The sequence below is a fragment of the Paroedura picta genome, chromosome 5 (genome assembly GCF_049243985.1).
Source record: "Paroedura picta isolate Pp20150507F chromosome 5, Ppicta_v3.0, whole genome shotgun sequence".
In the NCBI taxonomy this organism is placed as follows: Eukaryota; Metazoa; Chordata; class Lepidosauria; order Squamata; family Gekkonidae; genus Paroedura; species Paroedura picta.
In genome coordinates this window covers 20,087,069-20,098,571 of record NC_135373.1, presented here as the reverse complement: position 1 = coordinate 20,098,571, position 11,503 = coordinate 20,087,069, and the positions used below count along the sequence as shown (strand labels likewise).

The 11,503-nt window shown below is 44.8% G+C and overlaps 1 long non-coding RNA gene across 1 annotated transcript; it reads right to left on the bottom strand.

Annotated features, from left to right (window-relative positions):
• Positions 1-2,325: 2,325 nt before the first annotated feature.
• Positions 2,326-8,734, bottom strand: LOC143837246 (uncharacterized). Its single transcript, XR_013230941.1, has 4 exons — positions 8,644-8,734; positions 6,394-6,505; positions 5,231-5,347; positions 2,326-2,631 (listed from the first exon to the last, which is right to left on the bottom strand). It is a non-coding gene; the product is annotated as an uncharacterized LOC143837246 (long non-coding RNA).
• Positions 8,735-11,503: the final 2,769 nt, after the last annotated feature.

Below are 11,503 nucleotides of genomic sequence, written 5' to 3'. Positions count from 1 at the left end.
GAGGCTCTATAGCGCTAAACAATGCCAAAAATATGTATAGGGATTAAATCAATGAGGCATAGATACTAAGGTGTCAGTAACTAATTTTAAAAGTCTCCAATAAGAAATATGATAATATCTATAATAAAAGTTGTAAAATTACATCAATATCATAATGTGTTGCATTTGTAAATCACGGCATGGCAAAACTTTGCAACCATATGTGAAATTCTCTTATGCCTGTTGCCCAAAAGATATCTCAATATTAGGCCCTCAGCGGGTTTGAATATTTTTTCAAATGGGTTAAAATGTGCAAGGAGGGGCAGGGCCAGAGCTTTGTCCACCCTGGCCACCACCTGGTAGAATGATCTTGCAGAGATCACTCAAACAGTTCCGCAGGGCCTGCAAAAGGGAGCTCCTCTGCCAGGCATTTGGTTGAGGTTGACCTGAACCACCACTTCCCACAGGCCCTCCTCTGAGCCTCCCTCCTATGGCACCCACTGCAGTTCCGCCCGACCCACTGGGCCATCAGTAAGCATTGATTTATTGTTCTCCCCAATGTTCTATTGTTCATAATGTTGTTATTTGTATTGTTCCTGTTTGATGTAAACCGCCCTGAGCCTTCGGGGAGGGCGGTATATAAATCTAATAATAAAATAAAATAAATAAATATAGTGGGCAGAATAATGAAACATGGGCAATTAACTTGATTGTCTCCACTGAACAATGCCGCCAGTGCATGCAGGTACAGGAAAATCTACCCTGTAGAACTGCCAAAGGAACAGCATTAGCCTTGCCCCTCCAAAGGCCCATCTAAATTTTGGTCTTGCGATTTGACCAAGATACATCGCTGGGGTAATGGTCAGATCTGATTGTAAATTCTCATTTAGAGCAGCCAATGCCTTTTGGTCACCATTAAAAGCTCCATTGAGACTATAAAGACTTTGTTTCAAAGCTAATTTTATAAGGCAGAAACCAGAGAAGTTGAAGGGCATTTCTGCACATCTTTAAAATAGCATTACGCCAGCTGAGTGGCATAATGCTACATATAATCGCGCCTCCTGGACCTCTCCTCACTTTTTTACTGTCTCGCTCTTCTCTGCTGCTACCCGCCTCTAGAAGTGCTGATGGAAATGGCATAAGAGAGCAATATTTTTTTATACGTGACTCTCTTTCACCTGTCAGTCAAGGCAGGCAGCCAATCCCCTTTCTCCATGCTTTAAAGGGCCTGTGATGCCTGCTATTTTTTTAAAAATCAATACTTCTCCTTTGAAATGCCTATGCATCTAATCATAGATGCATATTGCTTCTTTATTTTCACCCCTTATGGAATCACGAGTCATACTGCTTTTAAAAATAAATCTCATTCCTCATTTGGGGGGGGGGGGAAGGAACCTTGGAGAGGCATACTTTATGCTACAACTTTGGGGGGAATTTTTTTTTTGCCTTTGCCTTTGCCTGCACAATTGAACACCTATTCGTTGCTCCAGGCAGTTCACTTAAAAAAAAAAACCTCCCATCCCCAGGAGAAGGGAAAGGGAGGCAGGTGTGAAGGCGAGACACTGGAGGAAGAGATAGCCTCTTCACCTCCCTACATTTTTTTTTCTGGTGGCTTGCTGGTTGCTCTTCATTACCTGGCACTACATATGTTGGTGAATCCACATTTTGGGATTTAAAAACTAGTGCTTTGAAATGGAGGATGTAGCCAGCTCAGACACTACATGTTGGTGATGTCATTATTTTTAAAGGGTGTGGAAATCCCCCAAGAGTTGATCTTTTGATATTTGTGGGAGATGATAACATCCAAATTCATAATCTGGATCTTTAAAAGTGGTCGTCTAATTATTCTCTGGGAGGGAATCTTTTGGCCTCATTTGGGCATTGAAGTCCCCCATTAAAAAAAAACCTTTGCTTCAGATAATTCTAACGAGAATAATGAAGTATAATATTCTAGCTCAAACCAAGTATTCTTCTGCTTTCTTTTTCCCAGGGAGAAATAAATATTGACAAAAATCTCTGTTTCCCCATTGAAAAAGGACTGCCATCAGCTGAGATTTTAAAGAGATCTTCACACCTAACATTCAGTTTGTTGGAAACCCATATAGCAAACCCATCCATTAGTCTTCCAGGGCTCTTACTGGAGAGGCCTCTAGGTTAAAGCCATGAAAACCCCAATTCTCCCGCAGTAGATGGGACTGATTACACCTAAGCAGGTATAATTTGTGTCGTACTCTGTACAATATAACTGGAAAGGGAATACACTGAAACATTTTATATTTACTGCATGCAAAATAAATAACAGCTTCAAGCAAGAAAGAAAAAAGTTGTTTTTAATGCATATTCCATATAGTTTTTCTTTGCTGTGTGTGTTGTATTACTGCATCTCCTGCTGTTTTGGGGGGGTAAATATGTGGAAGTGGACAGCACCCTAATATCACCCCTTGATGAAAATCCATCCAATGCTTTGAGAGATCCTTCAGAAGAGGACTTTTAAGACTAGGAGCCCTGAGAGGGCCATGAGGACAGATCCTGATGAAGCCAGAGCTTTGCTGCATGTAAGTTCTTTAATTACAGCATTGGGTCCCATATATAACGTTGTTTTAGAACACATAGATCGAAAGACGCATTGCTTCGATGTCCAGGTACAATTCGCTGTTCATGGGAATAAAAAGCAAAGGTGAGACCTGAGGTTAGTAACAACACCAAAAGAAGTTCATCCAGGCCAGTTTCATGATGTAAAGAAACACTTATGCCACCTTTCAGAATGACCCACTCAAAACCCTGCTCTGAAAATTGTTATTGCCTCTAGAAGAACAATATTGCCATACATTTCCCTTGTATTTGGGAAACAGAATCACTTAAGGAAAGGGCTCTATCCTGAATAACAATACAAAAAGACTCCTAAGACGTGAAATATGGCAAACAAGAATTCCGTTCTTCAGCTGGTGGATCCTCTCAAAGGCAGCACAAATGCCATGGATTGAATTAAGGTATCATTCCTTGCAATATATCCATGCTGCTCAAAAGTAATGGCTTTCCCTTATCCACCTAGGGGAAATGACATCAACATATTATATGATGAGGTGGGGAGCTCCCCCTTATTGGCAGCCTTTAAACAGTGGCAGTCTGATCATGAATGCTTTAGGCCAGCGGTTCTCAACTGCCCTAATGCCGTGTTCCCTATAGCAGGGGCGACATTGGCATGGGCATGGGCACACATGTGGGTGCACGTGGGCACGTGTGATCAGTGATCTCCGCAGCTTCCATGAGCTGTCTCGGTGACCTTCAGGAAAGGGCCGAATGACCCCCACATTGAGAACCACTGCTTTAGGCTGACCCTGCATTGAGCTGCATTGATTCCATTCTAGTAGATAAGCAGCCTCAACGCCTAGATTGCCATATTGCAGATCTCTTTGCACCCCTGAGTGTGGCAAATGCTATATGTGGAGAGGGAGAGAGGAGCCAACAATTGGCACTGAAAGCTCACTTTCATGGGATGCACACTTAGTTGCATGTTGACTTATTTTTTTACCTGCTAAATAGCCAGTCTCTTTAGAGCTAAATGACTGTGAGTATATACAGATACCTAGTAGCATGTGGAAATACTATCAATATCGTAATTCAGTGTGACATTTGACCCTTCCTAACGGATTGGAGATGATGATGATGACGGCTTGTCATGTCACAATTACTTATCAGGCTGTCTTATTTGAGGTGTGTAACCAGGTTGGTCTGCAGCAGAAGAGCTCAAACTCTCTGCTGGCTGTTCGTTTGAGCACAATACCATGTCAAGGACCACCTGGAAGTCTGTTTATTTTGGGGATCAGGGGACCCAAGGGAGGATCTCCTCTATGAGCCTGCCAGTGAATAAAAGTCAAAGGCCAAAGTTAGAGGAGAGAAGATAGTTGTTTCAGTTTGGAAACCAGGGCCCATTCTGCACGGATTGGATAATGCACTTTCAACGTGCTTTTGCAGCTGGATTTTCCTGTGCGGAACAGGAAAAATCTGTTTTGAAAGTGCATTGAAAGTGCATGGTCCAATGTGTGTGGAATAGGCCCAGGAAAAGACTCATAATAATGGGTTCAAATTACAGGTGGGGATGTGTAAGCTGGATATTAGGGAAAGCTTTTTAAACAAGAAGGACTTTTCTGTAGACTCCCTTGCCCAAGGATCATGTATATTCTCTTTCACTGGAGATGTTTAAGCAGTGTTGGATGTTTTTTTGTCAGGGATACTGAATGTGTATATTGGAGTGGATGGTCTCTACAACCCTTCCTATTTTTCTAGTACTTCTTTCATTTATTATTCTAAAATAAGTTATAGGGACTAGATCAGGCTTTCTCAACCAGGGTTTCAGGAAATCCTCGGCTTTCTTGATTGTCCTGGAAGCCTTTCCCAAATGAGTGGTAATTAATTAACATTTCATATATGTTTAAAATGTGTTAAACATTTATTAGGTACTATGACCCCCCCCCCTCAAAATGGCCAATGATGGACCAGGAGTGGGTGGGAAGGGGAAGGTCCCTGGGTAGGCACTTATCCAGCTATGCTTCCCAAACATATTCTGCACGATCGCTCTGAAGAATGTTTCAAGAGTTTTTCAACAGTAAAAAAAAAGTTGAGATAGGCTGGGCTAGATTTTGGCAGCTCTTGAAGAGATACCTTGTGAGAATTGTGACTCGCCCCAGGTCACCAAGCTGCCTGGATGTGGAGGAGGAGTGGAGAATCAAACCTGGCTTTCTAGATTACAGTCTGCCTATCCTAACTATGCCACCATACGGAAAATGATCTACAGATATTTTAGTTAAATGAACAAATGCTAGGCCAAGTTTATGCCCTAAACCAGTGGTCCCCAACATTTATTAGGCTGGGGATCGGCAGGGCATCGGGCCACGCCCGCGGGGACCGCACCTGTGCGGGCCACGCCCATGGATCAGGCCGCGCCCGCAGGCCGCGCCCGCGGATCGGGCCACGACCTCGGATCGGGCCGCGCCCGCAGACCGGCCCGCACGGGCGCGGCCTGCATGGGCACGGCCCGGCCCTGATTCCCTCTCCCCGCCCTCCCGCAGTAAGAAGCTTCCCGGGCCGCAGGCTTGCGGCCTGGGAAGTTTTTTACTGCAGGGGGGGCGGGGAGAGGGAGCCGCGGCCCGGCGCCATGGCCTTTGCGGCCCGGCGCCGGGCCACGGCCCGCAGGTTGAGGACCACTGCCCTAAACTTTGGCCTGGATTGGTTGAGGATCCTCTTTGCCTACCTGCAGGTCCCCCCATATACACCACAGTCATACAGGTATCTCCTCGAGGACAAAATATTTTCTGGCTGTGGCAGAAATTACCAGCGGCACTGCACATTTCACATTCCAGGGAGGCACCTGTGCAAAAAACCAGAAAGGAACTCACAAAATATATGGGATGGAGACCAGGGATAGACACAAACATGGGAAATGAGGTTCAGTTTGTTTCATAGTTCATGGCATTGCCCGATTCACGAGCCACAAACTTTCACAAACATTTAGGGGCTAAACAAACTGGTTATGCTTGTGAAGCTCGTGATACAGCAAATCCCTGCCAGGAAATTTCTGGCTGACTCTTTCCTTCTTGCAGTTTTGGTGAAGATTGCATTTATAAGGTCCTTTTTGTGTCCCCTCCAAGGAAGGTGCCCTCAGGAAAGTAGTTGTTGGGAAAATGACCATGGACAAGCAGTCATTTTGAGAGGTACAAGTTCAGATGGTTCAAGAGTGTGTAGAATGAATGCAAGCTGGAGACATCCGCTCATAAATAATCTCTAGAACATGGGTAGTCAACCTGTGGTCCTCCAGATGTTCATGGACTACAATTCCCATTCTCATGGGAATTGTAGCCCATGGACATCTGGAGGTCCACAGGTTGACTACCCCTGCTCTAGATGACTCAGAATCACAGAATCTCACAGATATGGAAGAGATCACCAAGGGCCATCCATTCCAGCCTCCCACCTTCTCAGGGACTTAAAAGTTCTACACTCCTGGCAGCCGCTCATCCAATCTCCTCCCAAAAAAGCTTCTAATGAAGGAGTATGGAGGACTGCTGGAATTATAACTGTTCTCCGACCTACAGAGTTCCTTCCCTATGAAAAATGGCTTCTTTGAAAGGTGGGATTCTACAGTATTATGGCTGGCTGAGGTCCCTCATCTTCACAAAACCCATTTTCCCCAAGCTCTATACCCAAACCTTCAGGAATTTCTCAACTTGGAGTTGGGAGTCCTACACCCCAAACCCTACCCCCAGCATTTAGGAATTTGTCAACCAGGAACTGGCAACCCTAATTTTGAAACCACTGTTTGGAATACCAAAATGATCTAACAACAGATACGGATTGGACTCCTTTTCCTGGGATATAACTGAGCACGGTCTCAGCTACTAACAGCTGTAATCCTACCTGTAGAGAGAAGCAGAGAGAAGAGGAAGAGCCTGAAGAAGTTTTCCATGGTGATGGGAAGTGCACCACGTAAGGAGGAGTGCAAAAACTCTTTCTTCGGTAACTGAAGTGCCTGCAAAGATATTATCATTGTTAACCAAAATTGTATTTCCTGGGGTTTATTCCCTTTTTAATACAGCAAGACATTTTCCAGTCTAGCTGGTGTTTATTTTACTGTCTGCTTTGTGTACTTTTTATTTTATCCAAAGATGTGTGTCAAAAAGTAGACCTCTGAGGAAGACCCAGTGTGGGATGAAAGACATCCAGTCTAATGCCTAAGACAGTATGGTGCATCTGATTTTTTTTTTCAAGAATGGCCTATGGGCGTAGTGCATATTTTTATCAGTTGTCTAAATTGTACAGACATCCTGCCTTTCAGGACATGGAAAATAACATCACAACACTGAAATAACCATCTTTGGGCCCAAGGGAACCTGCCAACTACTGCCCTGTCTTGCACCCAGCGTTTCTAGGAGAGGTACTGGAAAAGGCTGCCACGGTCCAATTAGCAGCATTCCTGAAAGAAGCTTCAGTCCTGGACATAGCTTCCAGCCGGGCAATGAGGTTGAAAGGGAACTAGACACCCTGATGGATGACCTGCACAATGAGCTAGACCGAGGGTCAGCACTGCTCGCATAACTAGACCTCACAGCAGTGTTTGACAAAGTTGACCATGAGCTGCTAGCTCAATGCCTTGACAATGCTGGGATACATGGGACAGCCCTACAATGGCTGATCTCCTGCCTCCAGGGTTACAGGCAGAGGTTACAACCAATCTCAGCACTGCCATCTCCCATGCAGGATGTCGCAGGGAGTGGTTCTCTCACCATTTCTATTTAACGTCTTTATGCGCCCTCTAGCCCAGCTGGTCTACAGTTTCGGATTGGGATGTCATCGATATGCTGGTGACACCTAGCTCTTCATCCTGATGGATGACCGCTCTCATTCACCCACAGACTCATTAGCCAGATTTCTGGAAGCAGTGACAGGATGGCTCAAGCAGAGCCATCTGAAACTCAACTCATTGAAGATGGAGGTCATGTGGTTCCGTAGAAAGGGTCCAGTGAGTAAGCATGATTGTTCTGCCTGGATGGGATGCAACTTTCAGTGGCACACTCAGCCAGGAATTTGGATGTGACCTTTGATGCCTCCCTTTCCATGGAGGAACAGGTCACAAATGTAGCAAGGCCAGTGTTCTTCCAGCTTCACCAAACTAAGCTACTAATACCCTATCCGGCTCCAGAATACCTAACTACAGTGATCCAGGCAATAGTCACCTCTAGAATATATTTCTGCAACTCGCTCTCTGCATGCCTACCCTTATCCCTGCTCTGGAAACTGCAATTGGTACAGAATGCATCAGCCAGGGTCATCACAGGAAAAATCTGGAGGACCACATTCTGTCCACGCTCCAACATCTGCACTGGTTATTGATTGAATTCCAGATCAGGCTTAAGGTCTTGGTAATCAAGGCCATATGCAGTTTGGACCTTGCATACTTGATGGACCATCTCTCTGAATATGCCCCCCATTCCACTCCATATATTTATTTATTTAGATTTCTATATATACCAACAAACTGGAGATCCTTGACCTGAAGGAAGTGCATTTGGCCACCACCAGAGTCAGGGCTTTCTCCATCCTGGCTTCCACTTGGTGGAACAAGCTCCCAGACAAGATCAGGGCTCTGCCAGAACTGAAACAGTCGACAGAGCCTGCAAAATGGAGTTCTTTTGCCAAATCATTGGTTGAGGCCAAGAGGGCCACACCAACCCAGAAGCCCCCTCCCAATGACCAAATACCAACAATCGCCCAACAGACAGAATCATAAGGCGACTCCTGACCCGGCAACCATCAAATGAAAGCAGCACTCCCAGGTGAATAGTCAAAAGTAAAGTGTTACACAGTTATGACTGTAAAATGCTATTGCATTCAAAATGTTAAGTTCAGAAGGACTGATATATTTCCTGGTACTGTTATGTTAAATACTATATGTATAAAGCTCTGTTCTCTGTAATGTATTAGCATCACACCCCACTGAGAGCTACAAGCTTTATTGTAAACTGCCCTGATCCTCAAGGGAGGACAGTATAGAAATGTAACAAAATAAAAATAAAATAAAATAAGATACTAAAAGAGTCTTACAAGGTATACTAAAAACCCAGGTACTTAGTGCATAAGGATAAAAGTTAAATCTCCAACCATACCTACCACTCAAGCAGGAGTTCTCAATGGCTACCAAGGCTCTTGACTGGCTCCAAAGTTGAACTAATAACAAAATAACTGTGCAAATACATTTTGTTGCTTCCCTGCATTTCCTGCTTGTTACTTTGGTTACAGACTCTGCAGCCAGCTTGCTTCAACTTCCTTGTGTTCTCAATCCATCAGAAATGTGGGTGTGATCTTCGACACTTCCCTTTCAGTAGAAGTGCAGATTGTTCAAGTAACCCAAATGGTGTTTTCCACCTTCATCAGGTTAGGCTACTAATGCCCTATCTGGCCCTGGAGCACCTAGCCACAGTGATCATGATGATCACCTCCAGATTAGACTTCTGCAACTTGCTCTACGTGGGCCTACCCTTATCTCTGACCCAGAAATGGCAACTGGTACAAAATGCAACTGCCAGGGTCCTCACCAAAACACCCTAGAAAGTCCACATCCAGCTGATTATGTGGCTGTTGAACTGGTTATCAGTTGAATTCCAGGTCCAATTCACAACATTGGTTTTAACCTTTAAGGCCATTTGCTGTCTGGGTCTAGTGTATTTGAGAGACCATCTGTCTGCCAAGCCTCCTGGAGAGCAGTCTTTGAATACCAACAGGTTGGTTGCCCCCAGCCCAAGGGAAGCTTTCCTGGCCTGGACCAGGTCCAGGTCTTTTTGGTCTTGGCCTCTGCCTAGTGGAATGAGCTCCCAAAAGACCTGAGGGCTCTGACGGCTTGCAAGAGGGCTTGCAAGATGGAGCTCTTCCACCAGGCACCTGGTTGAGGCCAGGATAAGGACATTAACATCATCCATGCCCTTCCTTGAACAAAGTTACCCCTCTGCCAGCTGGGAGTTAACATCAATGAGCTGGCAGTACAGCAAGCTATCATCTCTAGGATTACTATAATGATGCTGCTATTGAGATACGTTTGGTTGTTTTCATTTTTAGGACTGTTTTAATATTTGTATTTGACTTGTTTGTCATATGACCTCTTTGTTATCTTCTCTTCTGGCTAAACAGACCAAGCTCGCCCAACTTTTCCTTGTACAACTTGGTCTCTAAACCCCTCACCGTTTTCATTGCCCTCCTCTGGACACACTCCAGCTTGTCTATATCCCTCTTCCAGTGGGGTGCCCAAAACTGAACACAGGACTCCCAGTGAGGTCTAACCCAAGCGGAATAAAGCATCGCCATGTGCGATCTGAACACTATACTTCTTTTGATACAGCCAAAATCCCATTTGCCTTTTTAGTCTCGGAGTCACACTGTTGACTCATGTTCAATGTATGGTCTACTAAGACTCCTAGATCCTTTTCGCACATGCTACTCCCAAGACATGTCTCCCCCATCCTATATTGGTGTATTTGGTTTTTCCTACCTAAATGCAGAATGTTACATTTGTCCCTATTGAACTTCATTTTATTCAGTTTAGCCCGCTTCTCAAGCCTGTCAAGATCATCCAGTATTCTTATTCTGCCTTTGGTTGTGTTATCCATCCCAGTTTCATGGTTAAAAGAAATACCTACTCAACCTGTCAGGATGACGCACTCAAACCCTGCACCTTCTCTGAAAATTTTAATTGCCTCAAGAAGGACAATATCTCCCTGGTGTTTGGGAAACAGAATCACTTGAGGAAAGGGTACTGTCATGAATAACAATATAAAAAGTATCCAAAGAAGCTAAATATGGCAAACAAGAATCCCCTTCTTCAGCTGGTGGAACCTCTTGAAGGCAGCAGAAATGCCAGGGAATGAAGAAGTCTCACAGCAGCTTACAATCAATTTTACTTCGTCTCCTCACAACAGATACCCTGTGAGAGAGCTCTGAAATAACTGAGAGAGCTGAGAGAGTTCTGAAAGAACTGGGACTGATCCAAGGTCACCCAGCTGGCTACATGTGGAGGAGTGTAAAATCAAACTTGGTTCTCCAGATTAGAAGCTTCTCTCGTAACCATGATACCATATTGCCTGTAATGTGAGGTGGGCTCCAGATATTTTAGGTAAATGAATAAATGCTGTACCAAGATCATACCCTAATCTTTGGCCTGGATTGGTTGAGGATCCTCTGCACCTACCTGCAGTCCCATATTGTTGGAACACCATAGTCAGGCAAGTATCTCCTTCAGGTCAAAGTATTTTTTCACTACTGCAGAAATTTCCAATGGAATTGCGTAGTTCACATTCCAGGGAGGTGCCTGTGCAAAATGTCTTACTGACTCCCCTCTATCTGCCCTGCTGTTTTGGTGAGACTTGGATTTATGGGGTCCTATTAATGTCCTCTCCAAAGAAGGTGCCTTCAGGAAAGTAATTACTGGGGGAATGCCAGTGGACAAACAGTCCTTTTGACAGGTACAAGTTAAGGAATACTGTGCATTAGTATTAAAATGGCAAGGTCTCTGCTAACTGCAGCTAACAATGGATTATTTAGTCGCCCATTATTCTCTTAAAAATTTGGACGTTAGAGCCTCTTGTGGTGCAGAGTGGTAAAGCAGCCGACATGCTGTGTGAAGCTCTGACCATGAGGCTGGGAGTTCGATCCCAGCAGCCGGCTCAAGGTCGACTCAGCCTTCCATCCTTCCGAGGTCAGTAAAATGAGTACCCAGCTTGCTGGGGGGTAAACGGTAATGACTGGGGAAGGCACTGTCAAACCACCCCGTATTGAGTCTGCCATGAAAACGCTGGAGGGCGTCACCCCGAGGGTCAGACATGACCTGGTGCTTGCACAGGGGATACCTTTACCTTTACCTAATGTGGACACAATCATTGAACCCAAGATGTTTCCCATGCCATTCAATCTCGAGGGAGTACAAACAAATTGTTATGTATGATGGAACTCCTCATCGCTGTACTGGTATACAGTGCCCAAT